At 35.8% G+C, this 20294-nt stretch overlaps 1 pseudogene; it reads left to right on the forward strand.

Moving 5' to 3' along the window:
• LOC107096586 overlaps positions 1-14214 on the forward strand; it is a 104324-nt pseudogene extending 90110 nt beyond the window's left edge.
• Positions 14215-20294: the final 6080 nt, after the last annotated feature.

Genomic DNA, 20294 nt, shown 5'->3' on the forward strand with positions numbered 1-20294 from the left:
ACATTAATGCCATGTAACATGTACATCTATTTTATTTGGAGGCATTAAAGAAAGACCACACAAACATAAGCAAATTCCAGTTACCTGTTTATTTACCCTACACTTGGCATTGCTCTAGTTTGTACAGGTCTATGTCAAAAAAAGTTATCTTTACCATTTATCTTTTTTTTCTTATGTTATTATATATGTTATTTTTTCTTACTTAAAAATGAAAACAGTTATTAACTAACAAAAACCTTTTCAAACAATTTTTGATTTTATTTGTTACAGAAAGTATATACTAAAACTTCTTCTCCATATGTCATCTGACATATATGAGTGGAAAAGAAAAAAGAAGGGTCAAGTCACAGGCTTAAAAATTTCAACTGGTCATCTGGAACAATACATGATGATTGAAATGTGAAAGATAAGTCTTCAGCCAGATATTAAGTGTTTATTCTGATTTAACATAGAGCGCAATTTCGTTTTTATTAAGAATCAATATATTAAGGTTCTATAGATAATATTAATATAATAGTAATCCCTAGGCATCCACCCAAGCCAGTAATATCAGATCCCTGCTCACTTTACTCTTAAGAACGAGTGACACTCTGAGGTTTATCTCTGTAACGTTGTGAAATGAGGATGTCGCTTTTCTGATAGACTTCATTCGAGTTCCAGTAATAATCAAGCACTATCTGTTGTAACATTCCATAACAAAACGGTGTTTATTCCTTAATAAAAAATGAAAAGTTGGAAGTGAAATTATTACCAAAAACATAATGTGAAGCTCTAGATAAGACCAGTTCTACATTCTGTAATACTATTGTCATGTCTTTTGTAAAGTCAACAGCAACAAGAGTCCGTTTAGTTTTTTATCCAGCATTTAAATTACCAATAGCCTTTAGCCAATGTAATTTTTATGCAAAAAATATGATGTGAATGTAGTCTTTCAGAATCAAAAGCAATTATATCTGCTATATTATTTACATAAATATGAACCAGGTACGTTTTATTTTGCTTCAGGAACAGCTATATTTAATGGTGGGCATATTGTCCTACAGATGTCATTCCCTTATTAGTCACAAAGGATACAGACTTTTTTGCATTTGGCTTAATAATGAAGAAAATCCAAACTTTTCACTGCAAACATTTAGTCTACACAAATAGTTTATAGTCTAACTTTCTGCCCTAATAAAAATGTATGGTAAAGTAGCTCAATAAGTGGCTTTGTCTTGTAAAGAGACAGTGCAGAATGAGCCATTTTTAAGGTCATGTGATCAAAAGAGAGCATATATAATTATTTGCAGTGAATACTCAGCCAATATAATATCTTTAGAAAAGAAACAGGAAGACAGGTCCAATGTATCATCTATAAAATTGTCGACAACAGTAGTTCAGCTGAGCTGAGCTAAGCCTCACAGCATAACTCTAGGAATAGCCTGAGATAACCTAAGCCACTCTAACTATACATAAGCTTTATAAAAATAAATTTAGTCTTAAAAATAAATATAGTCTGTGTTTCATTGGATAAAACTACAGTATAAGTTGGATTCACAGGAGAGGAGCCTGATAACAAAAAAAGTTAATATCTCATTGAATACGGCACAGGTGTCATTTACAGCACTTGTGATGTGTTCCCCACTGCTTGCTTTTACTAGTCCGTTAATTTTGCTGCTCAGCTCTCAGCAGAACCTTGATCTCCGAACTGGTAAAGTCAAATTTCTTCGTCTTCAATGCCAATGGTGGGAATGAACACTGTCTGACAGGCGCTGGAAGTCGTAGCCTCACATGGAATAATCAGGTGATAATTTTACAGATTTGCAGTTCTTATAAACATGCTTACTGATGCACAGGTGGAATGCATCATGTTTACGAGGATAATGTCACAGTTATTTGGAGTCAATGTTTTTTGAATATGATGTGGTGCACTCGAAGGAGCTCACACTATTCAGGACAAGAATACGAAAATGTATCATGAGTGCCTGGTTTGGAAAAGATAAATAAAATAAGGCTAATGTGACTCTGCAATGGACTGGCGACCTGTCAAGGGTGCACCACGCCTCTTGCCGTAGACAGGTGGAGATAGGCACCAGCACACCTCACGACCCCGCTTGAGATAAAGCGTGTCAGAAAATGGATGGATGGTTGGTAATGTGACTTTCAAATTGAACTCAGAAAATTAAGCTAGAAGGCTGCTTGTGTGGAGGTTTTGAGGATCCGAATGCAGAGAGGAGTAGGCTCAGATGAGTTTGGATGATTTAATGAAAGTGCAAGGGGAACAGAGGCAAAAATACAAAATACAAAAATACTGAAAACCAAACAAAAAAACAATAAACGTCAGAGAAAATACTTGAGGGAAGCAAAAGACTAGAAGTCAACAAAACAAACATCTACAACACACAAGAAACCAGCCCTGAGTGAAGGCTCTGCAGCTCTTTTAAGCCCAGCACTCTGATTAGAAACATTATCTTTACCAGTGTAGCCTACACAGGTTCTCCCCAAAGATCCTCTCTGAAGGGAGATGCATATCTCGCACTGACTAATACACAAGAAGCCTGACAGGTTGTACAGTAAGTCCTACCTTTTATTTTAGGTATAATAATTTGTTGCATTTTTTTTTTTCCAATAATTTCTTAAATGCACTTTAATGCGTCCTTATATTAGTTGATTTTTTCCTCCCCTGTGTGGTCATGTCCCTAGATCTTAGGGGACAGCTTCCTTTGGTGCTCATTAATAAATAAAGGTGTCCTTTTTTGCCTTTAGCAGATGTTGGCAGGTGGTGTAGACTTCTAATATTCTGTTTCATTTAGATCAAGTATACTGAGGTCATCAAAATCTTCAAAGATATAACACCAAGGAGGATACTCCTTTAAAGAAGTAGAAAGAGAATGATGAAGATAATGATGTTCACCCAAGATTTTGAGCTAAATATAGTCTAAAGCAAATCTTTGAACTCTATTTTTCTCAGATTTTTTAACTGAACAAGCTGAATCAGCTAATTCAGTTAAATGATGGCCTATAAAACGGTGTCTGTGGTATCGCACAAGAAACCTCTCATGATAGGTAACAGTAAAGAGCTTTCTCAAGACCTTTGCAACATTATTGTTGCAATTGATAATGGCATTGGTTACAGAAGGATTTCTAAACTTCTGAATGTTCCAGTTAGCACTGTTTGGGCCATAATCAGAAAGTGGAAATAACATAATTTCACCATAAACCAACCACAACCAGGTGCTCCTCACAAGATTTCTGACAGAGGAGTGAAAAGAATTATCAGTCATACATCAGGACCAAGTCTATTTGTGACAGATGATGGAGCAAAATGTGTTTATCTTTAAACCAGATGAGCCACACAGTAAGATAAACATGGGGAAAATAAAATGGATCTGGTTAATTTTAAAAGTAAGAGGTGATGCACCGACACTTGAGGACTCCTGCTTTGTTACTTTTTGAGGTCGATGTCATGTGGTGATATAAGTGAAGCGGGCTTAAGATTTAAACTAGCCAGGTGCTGTTCCCTTACTTCCTATAGCACATACAAGCCTTTTAAAGAGAATATTTGGCATACAACAACATTTTTATGTTCTTGTCATAACTTTCTCTTACTTTTTCTCCTACTGTGGGCTCTTAAAATGCACCACATCATATCCAACAAACTTAAACTTAACTTCAGTCAATGATCCTCTTAAACCTGATGCAGTCCACCTACAAGCAAGTGAGCACTCGTCCCGAGAAATGTTAATCTGCATAATTAACACACCAATAATCCATATAGGCTATGACTTCCCATACTTCATTGACAGAAATACCTGTGAAGAAGAAGAGAAGAGACTCCACCAGTTTGGAGATCGAGGTTCAGCTAACTAAGAATTGAACAGCATTTTTGGTTTGAAGGATCTGTTAAAAGCCAAGCACTGGCAAATAAATCAAAAGGGCTGTAAATGATGTTATGCTGTAACAGAAGTAAAAATAAAGTAATTTGATCAAACCCAAACATTCCACATTTTATGTAATAGCAGAGCCAGGGAACTGCCATAGAGTGAAATAAAAGCAAGTCTTACCATTACAAGAGCAAGTTGCTGAACTTTATTCAGAACTTTCTATCATTTTCATTTCCAGATGTTATTTCAATAGTAGCTTGATCTCACATAGAGCTCACTGACTGTTCTGTCTTTTTCTGTGATGACAACAAATTCAACCAGTGTCCCCTTGATACTGGCAGCTGCAGGTGTAGTGACCGATAGTTGAATAAAAATGTAATTTATAATTGCAGAGTTAAATTATATATAATGATGTAGCATAGTAAAATGGAAAATTACTTCTAAGTAGCATCAAATGTATTAAGTGAAAAACGAGGTTTGGATAACAGCTGATTGATGAAAAAGACTTCTACTTCAAGTCTGGAGCTCTCGTAAAATGTATTCTTACCTGGGAGAAGATAAGAATTAGGAAAGAAATGGTGAATTCTGCTTTTCATCCTAAATCACTCATACAAGCTCTTGTTTTAAAAGAACACTTCTGGCATGACGTCCAACGTGATCAACTGTACCGCCATCTCAGTCTACTGAGATCTTACAGAAAAAGTACATCAGAAAACTCAACTTAAACAAAACAGTCTAAGCACAGATCAGGGTCTATAGTCAATATCTATCTCCATTGCTGCCTTACTTTCTAAGGGGTTAATCAACCATATTCAGAAATGTGATAAATTAAAAATGCCAATACAAAGACAATTGAGTCTAAGGTTGCACTAAAAGGTGCATTTAAGCTATCATTTACTCTGTCAACTTAAATGTGAAATAAACCACTGATCTTTTATACTGTGTCAAGAGTTGAAACAAATCTGCAGTGCTAATTAATCAAGTAAATCAAGGTGCATGGAAACTTTTGCAAAGGCACAATACCATCTAATCTAGTGTCTATTACCATTGCTCTTAGACTCTGATACATATCAATCATCTTTCAGATCGACAAAAATGCCAGGGAGGACTTCAACTTGACATCTGATGTGGAATTTAACAATATCAAATCGATTATTCTGGGAAGATTGTCAGGTAGGTGAAGCTATCTTTAAGCCAATTTTAGTACAATGCAACCCCGTTGCCCTTGAGGCTTCTGATCTTTTCAGTTTTGTGTGATGGATGAGATGTGCAGGCTGGGTAACGGAGGAGAAACTTTTACAAACATAGTATTTTTTGTGTTAAAAAATGTTTAAGATTGACATGTCCCCTCAAGATACTCAAACATGTAAAATACCAATATAAGAGAGAAATACAGTTCCTTCTGTTCTAAATCAACTTTTAGCTGACAAGGCATTGTTAAACTTCAAGTATCTCTAACTTTGTTTTGTTTAAACAAAGAGGTAAGTTATCATGTCTTAATAACTGGTGGATATCTTAATGACATGTAAATTCAGAAGATAAATCAGTCAGTCTCAGCTGCAGTGATTGGAGTTAATTTAAACCAGACAGTGTAGTTAAACCTCTTCTTGCATGGGAGAACAATCTACTTTCAGGATAATGTTTTCCACTATAGTATGGCTGACTGGTTTGTGCTGATTTAAATTAGGGTTTTGTAACAGCTGAGATGGTCCCCACTTCCAAGAACTAATAGACACACAAACAATAAAACAACACTGTGGGCATAAAAAAGAAGAACTTTCTTTAAAAAAAAGAAAAAAAAAAAAAAAGCTTTTCTCAATATGACAATAACAGAAGTAAAGATTTGTTAACATTTAATGCACTAGTATAGTACTTTTAATTGCATTTCTATTCTTAGATTTTCTAATGTGTTTTTGCTTGTATAGTGTCTTTTTAATATTTATATCTTATTCTTATTGCTGTGACTTTGAGCATTTTTGCACAACAATTCCAGTGCCCCTGACTGCTGGTTAACACCTTGAAAAAAATGAAAATAATTGAACATTATTGACATATTGTGCTATCTAATCTGCTTTAGAAAGCCACTGATTATATAAGATCCAAATTAATGTGGTAAAATAAATGTATTATGAATAGATTTCGAGCAAAGGTTTACAATGTATAAAGAAAAAAACATGATTTAACGTCAAATTTTCTCACCTTTTCTTTTACAAACTATCTTGATTATTTATTTTTGAGTACATATTTTACTTGTTTTCTTTTTTGTCTTGTGCTCATTTAGGTCACGTTAGCATTTGACCCTGTTATTACCCTACATATATAAATATATATGCCTACATATGAATGTTAAATCATAGCTGCTTTACGTAGGCTTCAAAATGGTTCATGTGCTGTCAGACCTCTGCATGCTGTATCAGTTCAACTAATGGACAAACAGACTGAAACACTCGGGCAAAGAGAAAGGATGTAGGTTAAGTGCCAATGACCGTGTTAACACATTCTAAACATTTATTACATATTTTAGATTTATTAAAAAATATTTAGCTCATTTATAAATATTCTCACTTTGATTACTTTACTGTAGAGCCAAAGATAATTTGCATTTACTTAGCAAATATGGTATTACTTCAGTTAGAGATAATTATATATTGACCGATTGTCATAGTAAGTCAGGCCTGTGTGCATGCATACCAACTGAAGCATTTATTTCTCTTGAAATTAGAGTAAAAAGAATTCAAGGTTGTAGGCTCGCTTGCACTTTTATGGAACACAGTTGGAACAAGTAACAGAAAAATGTAGAACGTGTTATAGATATAAATCAAATTTTATGATTTACAACCTGATAAATCAGCACAACGCTACAAACGTTGCTATGAGTAATTAGATGTATGGATCAGGGGGAAAATAATTTTCTGTCACTCAAAGATCTATCTGCAATTTAAAATTTTAAATAAAAACTGATTAAGTGTTTGCTGCAGCCAGTTTATGCTGCATTGTCATATTTATGTATGGCATATATTTTTCTCTCTGGTAATAAGTTAGCTTCTTGGCAGAGTTGTGCTGTGTAATCAAATTGCTGAGCAGGAATAACTGTGGTTCACTCTGACATTTATACATCTGCAGAAGCTGCTTGATATAAAGTATATATTTTTAGGACCTGTTGGCATAACTCACAAAGATATTAGTTTTAACTAGTTCTCATTAGTTGTATCTTTAGAAGCTACTCTGAATAAAAATAGTTATTTTTAATGTCAATGTTAAATATTGCATATAACTGCTTTACAAAACCCTAACTGATGTTTTAACTGTATAAACCTGTTTTCTACATTCTTTTAATTACAGGTGCTGTTCTGGAGTTTCATTTCTAATTTACTTGGTGACATTGTTCTATAGCCAAAAACTGCTGTGTTTACACTAAGATTGACAACAAGGGATAAAATGTGAATTTGTTTTTATCTGCTGATTAATGCATCCAGCTTAGTTTATCACTTTTTATTTTTTATTCCATTTGTGTTCTCTCAAGTATTAATGTTATGGATAGGACAGCTTGTCACCTTTGTTAATACTTTGCAGTAAAGGATAATCAGGCTCAGGGTATTTAGCCCAGTGAATGTTTACACAATCAAAGCAGTTTAACAATGTTTAAAGAGGATCAGTCAAATGATTAATATAGTGTACTCTGACTCTAGGTTTAATCTATCCTTTTCTTTGTTTTAAAGGTAACTAACTAATAATAAAAAAAACTAATAAAATTGTGATTTACAAGCTTTCCAGGCTGCAGAAATAAAATATATATCACCCTCCTAAATATGTACATAGTTGAAGATTTTGGAACTTACTATTTTATAATACATCAAGTAGGGTGAAAGGGTTTTTATTAAACTTGTGGGGAGTGTTGGCCTAGTGATTGGCACGGTGCGCTTGTGCTCTGAGAAGGTTGCAAGTACCTGATTTGATCCCCACAGCCTCTACTCTGAGTCCCTGAGCAAGACCCTTAACCCCACACTGCTCGCAAGGCGCCACACAATGGCAGCCCACTGCTCCCCAAGGTGATGGATTAAATGCAGAGAGTGAATTTTGTTGTTTCGTTCTTGTGAAGGTGTAATGACAATAAAGTCGAATTCTATTCTATTTATTGAATACAGAGAAAACTGAACATGATGGTGTCAATGGCAAATTACCCCTCAACTATTTTTTTATAAAACATTTTCCAATAATGGGTGTACAAAATGTATTTATTTTCATTAAAATAATACATTTCTCTAAGATAATAAATCAATAGAACATCTAGGGTGGTGCAGAATAAAAATTTTAATTTTCCCCAAAAGAATATATTAATTATTTATAAATGTTGGGGTCTAAAATATATAAATACCTACTTAGAGTTACAATGCAAACATCACCACAAAAGGAATTTGCACGTGTAGGGATAGTATCTTTAAGTCAAGTGACGCAGACCTCAGGTGTTGCCAGATCCTCGCAACTGGCTGGCAAACAGTACAGAAAGAGAGAGGGCGAGCATGAGTGGGCCACCAACTGGTCAGTAGGAGTTAAACATATAGCTATTACCTTTACTCTTGATTGGAATGGAGGGAGTGCCCTCTGAAATGCATTCTGCCTTTTATTGGCTCATATGTAAACATATGAAATTCATATATGAAATTTCAGTAAGGTTTATAAAATAAACCTTACTGAAATTTGTCACTCTAAATGTTACAATATAGAACTTTGGGTTATAATCAATCAGATTTGGAGATCATTTTTCTTAAGTTCAAAGGGGCATCCCACTCCCAATTCTGGAACACCAATCAGGATCAAGATAGATTATTAATTATAGATATAAAAAATAAAGCATAATTAAAAAAAAATGGAGCCTAGGCAGAAGTTCAACTGAAGAAACTAATTCCTCTCCCTCATCCACCTGCGACACAGCCAATCAGCTTTGAACCACACCACCACGAAAGCCAATCGGCATAAAAGTTCATGTTAAAAGGCCTCCGATCCGCACTTGTCTACTCCTGTGCGCAGACTTCATTCAGATGACCCCATTTCAATCCACCTCCAGCCCCTCCTCCACTGTTGCAGCTAAAGCTTCATCAGGGTTTCATTACTCCCGGACTCTTACTGCATTCCGCGTCTCATTCCAACCAGTCCGGCAGAGGACCGTTGAAAATTGGGGGGAGTGTTGTAGTCTATGCTCGCCCTTATGCCTTGCCACATCCTCCACCTGTTGCTGGCATCATGGAAGAGATCCTGGATCTTTCAGTTGTGGTTCTGCTTCACCTGATCTGATGGCATGGTTCAAGTTGACATGTGCTGTCCTCAGTGCCTCCTTATTACCAGACTTCAAAGCTGAGTTCCGTGCTTTTAGCGGTTTCCAAACCTCCCCATTCATCCACAGTCGTTGGTATGCTCAGGTGGTGATGTTCTTTGGGATGCTGATGTCCTCAATTAATTTGTTGATGTATGCTGACACAGTCGTGGCATACTCATCTATATTTATTTTGTTGTCATAGGTTACTGCAGCTTTGAACATTCAGAGCATTCAAAACAGACTTAGAGTTTCTCCATGGCCCCCTCACATCACACTCTGATTTTATTGTCAGTTTAGCGCTAATTGCCCAGGTTCTGTATGCAGGAATTAGCATGAAAGGTGATCTGATGGCCTGAGACGGGGGCAAGGTGCTGTATTTGACAGCAGGTATATTGTGCAAAAAATGTGAATCAATCGCTTATGCAAAAAACAACATTTTACAATGGTACTATTAAAGCATTATCGATTATCAAAGCATGAAGACTTTTCTATATACATGCATATTAGTTGAGATTTCTTTAATATTTGGAACTAAAACTCGAGGACAGAGGCTAAGTAGTGCCTGAGTTTGCTTATGCCTGATGTGGGATCAGATTCAGACACTTTCTTTCACCCTCAGGTATTCAGAATTAACAAATAAAAGCAATGTTATCCCTGGAAGTATTTGAGCTCTGGTAGAACATGACTGTCAAGTCTGGTATTTGTAATAGAAATATGATTAACCAAATTATTGCAAAAGGATGAACTGAAAACACACATACCACATGTTACACTTCCAATTATAAATGAACAACCTGTTTTTGAGGCAAAGATTAGCTTCATTACAGTGGAAAAATTGAGGAACTAATCTAAACTGACTGCAGTGTAATTCCATAATACTAAACTACTGAATGCATTTTGTTAAATATTAGGTAAAACTAAGTAGCAGTTAGGCAGTGATTAGTTCCTGATTAGGTTATATGAAAATGAGAAAATTTTAATGTGCCTCATAAGACCAATATTTCCTTTATTTCTTACTTGTAAGTCTTTTTTGGCATATTTCATTTTAGTTGTGTTATATAACACAAATTCACAACACATGTCATCTCAAACAACTCTACAGAGACAGTTCAGTCCCATCATACGGACACATTGGTTAGAAGTTTTCTATCTAAAGAAAACCATGTCATTGAGTCATTATCTGAAAGTCAATACTGCCTCGTTGCTTAAACTTCATCAAAATAGTGGAAACCAAAAAAAATATATATATAACTCTGTTCTAACATTTTCTAGTTAAAAGTTTACTGTTGATGCACCTAACATCTCCCCTATAAAATATTCAATCAATATTTTTTTGTCAATAACTATTTTATTATCTTGTTACATTTGTTATCAAAGTATAATGCTCTTGTTACCAACACTAAAAATTTATTCTTTCAATCCACAATCCTGTTGTTTATTTGAGTAATTCCATTTTTGGAAAACCTGGAAATACATTTGTAGTCAATGTTTGTATTGAAGTATCTTCGCAGCTTTTGTCTCATCATAACAATGAGTTGTGTTTTATCTGTGCTGTATTTGAAAGCTGTTATTGAATTGTGCTGATAACGAGGGTGTCTTGTTGCTTGTCTGTGTTTTCTCAGAGTCAGAAGGCCTAGACGCCAATCTTGCTGGGTTGACCAGTATTGGGTTCACAGGTTGTCTGTCGGGTGTTCGATTTAATTCCATCTATCCTCTGAAAGCTGCTCTCCTCCATCCTACCAGCCGTGTTACTGTCACAAGTCCCCTGGTACCATCAAGTTGTGCTTCATCATCTCCAGCTGATTCCTATGCAGCAGAAACTACACATTCATTATCAGGTAAAAGGAGCATGTTTATGTCTAAACCCGATCATCAGCTTCACATCACTGGGTTTTTCTTGCCTTGGTCTCTGACTGTTGTATTTTTAAAATTCTACTTATGGTGATTCATTAGGTTTTCTAAATGGCTCATCAAACATTCTTCTCAGGCAGAGATGGCACATCGACAGATGAGTGTCATCAGACAGCTTTTGGGAAGTCCTTCAAGGCTCTACTGAGACTTTAAAAAATGTTTTTTTGCATTTCTTTCTCTCCTGTTTTAAAAGAGAAAAAGAGAAAGTATCTGTTTCCATTCGTTATATTCTGTTAAACTCTTCTTTATTTCTTTTGGTGGCCCATTTATATTTCATTTTTTTTTTTATCTGATTGCAGACCAACCTCACTTTGTAGATCCAGGACAGCCTTTAGTCAACACCAGTAGGAGTGATTCAGCTCTAATTGGAGGTAAAATCAATCATTTCATTGGTAGTGATAATGGTTAAATTAAACTTTTTAGGATTTGTAGCAGACTTGAAGTGTGTTTTGTTTTGCCCCAAAATATTGAGAGGTCATTGTTGTGCATTAGCTTACCATAAATAAGGGTAAAATGGAAACCTAACAACGTGTCTGGAAATCAACATTATCCATCGGAAATGCACCTTGGAAAATCGAATTTCTCTACTCTAGCACTGCAATTATGCCCACCATTAATGTGATGCTAAGACATTTGTTTCCTACAGAGAATAACCATCAATATTGTACACAAACCCGAGTGTCTCTACAGGTTTATCTTATCAAATTAGAAGATTGTGACAATATGATATATTTCAGTAATCTTTTAAAAAATTTAAACCAGTTTAATAGATCCACTGGGTGATGGTAACACTTATTATTAATCTTTTAACATCCACCTCATTTTGGGTAATCCTTGCCTATTTTGTATACCCAAATGGAAAAGCAAATAACTTAGGAACTGTAAGCCAAAATTACATGTGCAATACATTATTTGAAAGCTAACATCCTCTTCCTACCTAAAATTGGGTGACCAGAATGCAGACAAACCTGCATCAGACCAAACATGACTCAAAGTTGTTGTTTTTTTATTCTCGGAAATGATAGGTCTTTTTTGAACAGCAGTAATGAAGACACTCCTGAGAAAAAGCAGGTTTTATTGTGTTATATTTGTTCTACATCATCCCAACCACAAATACATAAAATTTAAGACCTCTAGCTATAACAGTTCCAGAGCTGTGGGGTTTTGAACTTTCGGTGTCAGCTTGGAGCTTCGCGCAATGGCTCCACCTGCTGGTAAAACATTTACCGATGGAATTTTATGCTTTTTAAAGCTACAGTGTGTAATTTTCAGCGACATCTAGCGGTCAGACTGCAGACTGCAGAAACATGAACATCTCCCCCCCACCGCTTCTCCCCCCAACAGTACGGTGAGCGTTACGGGACAAAATGTCTTCCACGACGTCCGCATCACCTACCTTCTCAAGTGATGAGGTTTGTTTACATAGATAATTTTACAGATAGTATTTCATTAGTCTGTGTGTTCAGTACCGTCTCAGTTAATCTCTCTCAACTTGCCGTAGTAACTTTCGAGCGTAATGGGCGATCTCGCAATCGCTAGTTTGTTGGCTCTGCGCTGCCGTAGCGCAAAGATGTCTGCCCCCATGGCTGCGAGACCCGCTCCTATGTAATTATAAATAACGAATTCTAAGGCAACGCAAATATTAAGGTTAAAAGGTTGAGCTCGTAGATGATGATAAATAACATAGTTATGTATAATATATTACATTTCTGACTGTATATCCCTGTAATTATTACACACTGTAGCTTTAAGAGGTTAACATTTATTGAAATCACCAAATTTCTTATTTTATTATATGTAATAAATATGTTTTTAACAAGAAAAGCACTCTGAGACTGCAGACGTCTGCCAAGCAGCATATTTTGCCCCAATTATGACCTATGCCTATAGCTAAACCTTGCCCATGATCTACATCATTACCAAATTTATATGCTTCTTGGCATGAGGCATGCCTCTGGTAAAACTTTTCCATAAAATCCATTCACAGGTTTTCAGTTGATCCTGCTAACAAACCAACAACGTTACCTTTTCTTGTATTTTTTGTCTTTATTTAATTACTTTCTGACTTTTAGCTGACAATCAGAATTCTGGGTTCTGCGTTCCGTATACTCAAAATATACGTTTTTAAGTTTCTTTTCGATGTATTTAGCTTTTTTGATTCAGATGAAAATTATTTAAAGTTTTTTTTATGTTTTATGTTTTAATTGTTTAATGCTTTGAACCATTATAAATAATAAGATTTAGGAAGCTTTGATAACATTTGATTCTCTAATGTATTTTGTGTTTTTTGTTCTCAGGTGTGATTGCAGTGGTCATTTTTGTCATCATGTGTACTGCAGCGATCATGGCTCGGTTCATTTGCATCAGGAAAGAAACATATCGGAACCAGGAAGTAAAAGCAGCGAAGTCTGAGGACAACCATGAGTTCCCAGTCAGCAGCCAGGCAGGCTCTCTTAGGGTTCAAGGCGAAAACCAGAAAGAGTTTTTCATTTAGCAACTTCCCGTAAGAGGACTGACTGGGATAAATTACAGTACCAAACAGTGCTTTACCCATTCCTCACACTTGTTGTTTGTAAATATCATAGACTTTATTTGAAGATGTGTTGGACTCACCTTTTTGAGGTAAATATTTGAGCATAGGGATTTCTGTGCTTACAACTAATTAGCTTCCATTTCGAAAGTTTCTGCCTGATGGAAATAGAATGATAGATGTGGATTAATGATGAAAACTTTTGAGCTGGGGGAGATTTATAAGAACTTTTCCAAGACAAACCTTTTAAAGCCTAGCAGATTTAAGAAGCCACAGCCTGCAAAAAAATAAAAAATAAAATAAGACGAAGAAAGAAATACAGGGCCATAAAGGTATGTATATTTAAGGTTTACCTGGAACAGTCCAACGAAAGCACATTTTCAGAATCGATTATAATCTATCTGTTATAGTTAAGAATTACTCAAAAATGTGCTGTATATATGAATACCAAATTAAAGTCATTCTAAAACTTTGTCATTGAATTCCTTAGACAGAAACCTTTTGTGCAACTCTCTTTGCTCTCTCTATATACTCTATGACAAAAAGCTTCAAAGTTAGGCTGAGATTTTCTTTTTAGATATTCTTTTTTTTATTGTACCACCTGCAGCGAGCAGCTACCATCAGAACACTCTCCGAAGCAGCTTGGAAGCAGCACGGACCATAAAACACCGTCACCGTTTTCGCTTTGTAGACACTTTGTGGTTTTTGCTGACATACTCTTCCATCTTTTGATACACTCCAGGAAAATTTTAGAAACCACATTATGCAAAACTTTTGATTGTGGAAAAGATTTTCATGAAATAAGCTTTTAAATCCTCTGTACTCCTTGGTAAGGCATAATTATGCATTATAATGGAAGAATGACTAACCCTTTTATGTGCTTAATTCTGCTCTGTTGCTAAGTATATTTTTATTCTATAATAATAATACATAAAAGAAAGTATGTTTCCAGGGTAAAGGTAAAATTGACACTTGTAGAACCAAGTAGAGTTCGACTGGGTGAATTTGTCATTCAGTTCTCTCATCAGCAACACAAATATAATGATTCACAACATTTGACATTCTTTTTCAATCACTTTAAGATTATGATGCAGAATAATAAGATCAATATTACTCATTGCAATGAGATAGATAGTTTCACTGCTTTGAAAACACCTTTTTTATGTATCAATATTTTGGTTGATATTATTAAAGCACAAATGGAGCATTAATAATATCAAGCAATTATAAAATGTCAATCTAATTAGATGTCTGGTTATTATTAAAGGTGGAACAGATTTGTTGAAAACATCACCTTACTGCATTAGCAAAGGTTGAATTTAAAGAAAAGCATAAAGCCATAATTACTTTGCATCTAATTGTCTTCTCTGTAAGATAATGGCTGTAAAGATGATTCAAGCAAAAACTTTTTGCAGATCTTCAACAATATCAAGTTTTTCATCTTGCAATAAATAAAGGTTGAATATATCAAAAGTTTGCAGCAAACATAAGAACAGTATCGCATAGATGTGCCACCAGTGCAGAGCTTGGTCACTATCTTCAACAGGTAGGTGGAAGTCAGATAATATATTTGGAAAACGGTACAAAAAAGGAATCAAAGAAAGCATCAATTTTTAGGATAGACTGAAATTTTGTTGGATGTAGTTTCTGGTCAACTGCTCAGTGTAATGTCTTTGTCAAATCCTTAGGTCTTGATTTAAAGTATTATCGGAATGATTTTGTATACCAATGTTTGTGGAGTGGATTCTTGAATAAAAATTAGGTCTTAATTTGTTTTGTTTTTTCTAAAGCCAAGTCTGGTTTCAAAAAGGATTCTGGACTACAAGAATATTCAGGAGAGCCAAGATACAGCAAGGGAGACCTTTTTAAATAAACAATGTATGGATAATCCTTTATTTGTTTTTAAAAACAACCATTATTGTTGGTAACATTTAATTTTCCCTTTTCGAAAAAATTATTATAAAATTATAAACCATATATCATTATTTTTTCAATTTGAAACCAAAACTGAGAAAAAAAAGTTTTTTAAATTTTCAAATTTATTTCATAAATATAGAAACAGTTTTTTTTTATTCAACATTTTCCTACTACTTTAAATATGAAGAAAATGGATAACAAGCCTATGAATAGAAGAGACACTAAGGTAAAGAACAGTCAGCAATAGCTTAAAGGATTTTACAGCCATACATCACCTTTATAGAGGCAGCTAATAAATAAGTGAATAAATAAATAAATAAATATTCAGTTTTTTTTTTTAACTGTTTCTAAACATAAAATTGTCATGAACATTATGTTGGGTAATGTAAATACAAGGATGTATAAAATAACTTTTTTTATTTAATCCAATATGAGAATAATTGGTACACTGAACTGTAAAAACCTAGAGCAGAACAGTGCTCTGGCTGCCCTGTTAAAAGGAAAAAAAAGTATTCTGACTTGGATTTCTAAAACAGGGATAACCTTTCCATTCTGTGCCAATCAGAGCCAGCCTGTCTGATCAGAGCCAAAAGGAAAAACATCACACAGAGCACTTAGCTGTGCAAACAGGGGCATATTTAGCAGTGTACATGTTGGATGGCTGGGATGTCACAAACCTGTGGGAGTTTCATTTTCCTGAAAGCCTATACTACCAAGACTAATGAATATGCACTGGTGACACAGGTCAGCTGGGAAGAAACTCAAAATCAGACCCAGGAACCTCCTGCTGCAAGGCAACAGTGAAGTGGTCAAATTATTAAGTTATTTTTACCAAAGGAAAAAAAAAACTGTCTTGTTAAGAGGGAGGTTGTACTGGTATTGATTGTTGTACCCGTTATTGTCAGGTTGTGTGGAGGTTTGAAGAGGGCCCAAATGCAGAGACTAAGGCTGAAGTGATTTCTTTTATTTTTCCAAAGGGTGGCAACTGAGGCAAAAATAGCAAAACACAGAAAACCAGGAGAGGTCGAGGAAAACACACATGAGGACCTAAGAAATGATGAGGAACCAGCAAACAGTAACTGAAGAGGAGGAATATAAATGGGAGACTGAACAAAGACCAGATTAATCAGCAAATTGGGAGCAGGTGTGGACAGAAGAATCAAGAAGGGAGCTAAGAGCAGACTGACACAAGAGGGTAAACAAAAAATACATAAGCACTAAAATACAACCAGAAACAACTAGAATAACACAAAATGGAAATAAAACCAATGAAAACTCAAAGAAAAAACTTAAACAGAATGAAGACAATGACAGTACCCCCCACTTAAGGGCAGATACCAGATGCCCTGAAAAGTCCATAAACAACCCATTCAGGCTGGGTGGATGGGGGTTCAGAAGGAGGACAAGAAACAAAAACCAAAAAGGTAGCAAGAGGTAGCAAGAGCAGAACACAAGGCATCCACCAGACCCTCAGCGACAGGAACAGGACCTGAGGAGTCCACCAGACGCTTATCGAAAGGAGCAGGAACCGTGGAGTCAGCCATACCCTTGGCGAAAGGAGTTGAGGTGTCCACCTGAACGTGGATGGGCACAGAAGTGTTCTCTTTGACTAGAACTGGATCAGCTAAAATCTCAGTTCTGGCCGGCTGAGCAGACTCTGACTCGGTTCCCACTGACAGTGGGACAGAAGGCATGACTGATGCCACCGAACAGGGGGGATAAGTCTCACAGAAGCGCCTCCTTGATATGAGGAGCTCCGACTGGAGGAGACGTGATCCAACTCGTGGGGGACAGCTGAGAGTCATAGAAGTAGTGGCAGAGACGACTGGCAACTGCTGGGTGTTTAGCCTGACTCGCAGGAGCGGCCGAGGTGAGGTCAGGCTGACTCACTGGGGAGTCAGTAGTGACGTCAGTCCGATGCACCAGAGCAGTTGTGGTGTCATCAGGCTGATTTTCGGGAGGAACAACGGAGGGTTTCTTTCCTAGGTGAGCACAGCGTTTGCAGTGGGAGTGGTTTGTAGGCACAGAGGAGACTGTTGAGGGCAATGAGGAAGCGGGAGCAGTGGGTGCAGCAGACAAGGAGGACAAGCAGGTGAGTGGTGGTCTTGGTGGAGTTGGTTGATTAAGAAAGAGAGCGGCAGCTGCCTGTTGGTTCCACTGAATCTCCTCAAACACTTCAGTTATTTCAAGAGCAAAAATAAATTATTCAATTATTGGCTGGTTCCCACTGTAAGAGTGTGTATAACTCTATTCTTTTGTTGCATTGTGTAGAGTTACTGATAGAATTATTTACTTACAGTGAGAAGGTCTTGGGTTTGAATCCCAAGCCAGAGGTATTTCCATATGAAATTTGTTCTTTCTGAATACTGTTGCATCCTTTCTTTGATAAAAAAAACAAGTTTTGGAGGGATTCATCTCTCTAATTTACCTTAAGGTTTATGTTTGCATGTTAGTTTGTCTCTGAATCTGTGCTTCCCTGTGAGGGGCCTTCCCTGCATTTTTCCAGTGAACACTGAAGGAGCACTAGTACTAGTGCAAGCCTACAATGAAAGCTTTGTAAAGAATTGGGGTGTATGAAAATTCTACAGTGGATTGTAATTGCTGCACTAATAATTCCCATTGTGCTGAACATCCTGATAGGAAAATTTGCAACCTCAGGATGAATGCAGAATCAATGCAAAATTGATACCTTTGAAAATGTAACCATCCAGTATTTTTACAACTATTAGGTTTTTCAGTTTTATCTAGTAGCAACATTCAATTTGGCATTTCTAGGAAGAACCATTTGTGGTTCAGTGAATTGACATCTACCTTTTTTATATCTGCAGCAGTGATATAATGAAAGACACTTATCGCTGCAGATATGACTGCCAACCGAACTACCCCATTCAGCAGAGTTTCTGAAGTGTACATCATTTTCTTCCTTCATGAGATTTTCACTTACCTCTGAACTCTCTCCTCTTTTATTACCTGATGTATAACAGTAGAATAAGTTGTATAAGGTAGATGAGTAGGAAGGCACCAAGAAATGGGTCATACTTTTATTGTGATTGAGACATCCCAGTGCCCAATTCTTCATACTGTATGACGTATGCTCTATTGTTGTTCTTTCTGTGACACTGTTGATTAGTATACACTGCAACAGCTCTCCCTCTAGGCCTCATGAGATGCAGCAGAATGCTTTGATCAAAGGATTTGTGGGTATTTTTTTTTTAACCCAGCTGGAGAAAGTCAACCATATAATCTGTGGCTCTGTGGGAGGTAAACAGATAAACAAAATATCCAGTGTAAAATTCATGGCCCTTAGTAACAAAATCAATGTTTTTTAAACTATTGTAACTAAATATAGGTATGATTGTGTAAAATAATGGAAGATTAACACATTTTAAATACATTAATATATAACAATAATGAAATTAGATTTAAATTTTGGGGTTTTTTGTTTATGTGACATTGTATTTGGTAAGGAATCCACCTTATACTGCCAGTAAAATTATCTTTGTTTTGTTTTCTGAAGGTTTAGCTTTTTAATCCCAAATCATAATCATTCAGAGCTTTGTCAACACCCACATTTCAACATATCAATGTTGCAACGTTTTGATGTGATTAAAAAGAACCTCAATACCATTTGCTCATCCACTAAGTGATGTAACATATGGACAACATATATGCATAGCACACTTCGCTAGAATGCTGATTAAATTAATGCCAACTTAAGACGGGTGTCAAATGTTCTGAAAAAAAAAAGTCTTTATTCTCTCTCCTATGATAGAGCTGATAAACGGCTATTCATGCAATTGAAAAGCAACGATAAGTGTTAAAAGAAGTGGCATGTGAAGAGTGTGCTTTGCATTCCTGCTGCAAAGTCAAGGTGTACAGGATAAACCTCCTGATTAGGGATGTGATGAGTGTGCTGCACTAGAGAAATGAAGCATCTGACTGATTACAAATGACGCAGACTCTGTTGACTATGTTGTCAGACTTTACCATAATTGTTAGTGAAAATGAATCTGAAATAGATCTTTGGTTTTTTTGCTCAGTGGTTACAAAACAATATTGGTATATACAACTCTGTCAAACCAAAAAAGAAGAGTTTTGTTTAGGTTGTTTTTAGCAATCATTTAGTCATTTACTTGAAGCGCACAAGAAGCCAATTACAAAACAGACCACATGTGACATTACAGTGTCCCAATCTAACAATCTAGACTCAACAGAGTTTTTGCCACTTTGAAAACTGTCCAGAGATTAAAATTTTAAACATGATCACCAGGTTAAATAGTACTCTTCAACTTTTTTTCCATTTAATAAATTTAGCATTTTTTATGTATTTTTATGGACAGTTAATAAAAATTAGATAAAATTGTCACATTTTCTAATCATCTTAGAAAATATTTTGACTTGACTTAATTAAATCCCCCTTAAAGTTGCAGAGCAACCAGGTGCCTTATTATTTGAGAAAATCCACCTGTATCTAATGAAGCCTAGGAGAAAGTTCAACTGAATAAACTGAATCACTTACCCCCATGCAATCAGGACTCATCCGTCTATGAAGTGAGTTTATCAGGTTGCAACTGTATCTAATTGGGTACATTTAGGTTTAAATATAAGATAAAGTTGTTGTTTTTTTAAGCCAACCATAACCCTCTAAAAGAACACTTCTTACTTTGTAGTATTTAAACATTGTTTTTTCTATCTTCCGTTTTGACATTGACAACAAGCATAGTCTCTGCTACGTTCTTCAGTGAAAGCCTTCGGAATC

The sequence above is a fragment of the Cyprinodon variegatus genome, unplaced genomic scaffold, assembly GCF_000732505.1.
Source record: "Cyprinodon variegatus isolate N-32 unplaced genomic scaffold, C_variegatus-1.0 Scaffold635, whole genome shotgun sequence".
Classification (NCBI taxonomy): Eukaryota; Metazoa; Chordata; class Actinopteri; order Cyprinodontiformes; family Cyprinodontidae; genus Cyprinodon; species Cyprinodon variegatus.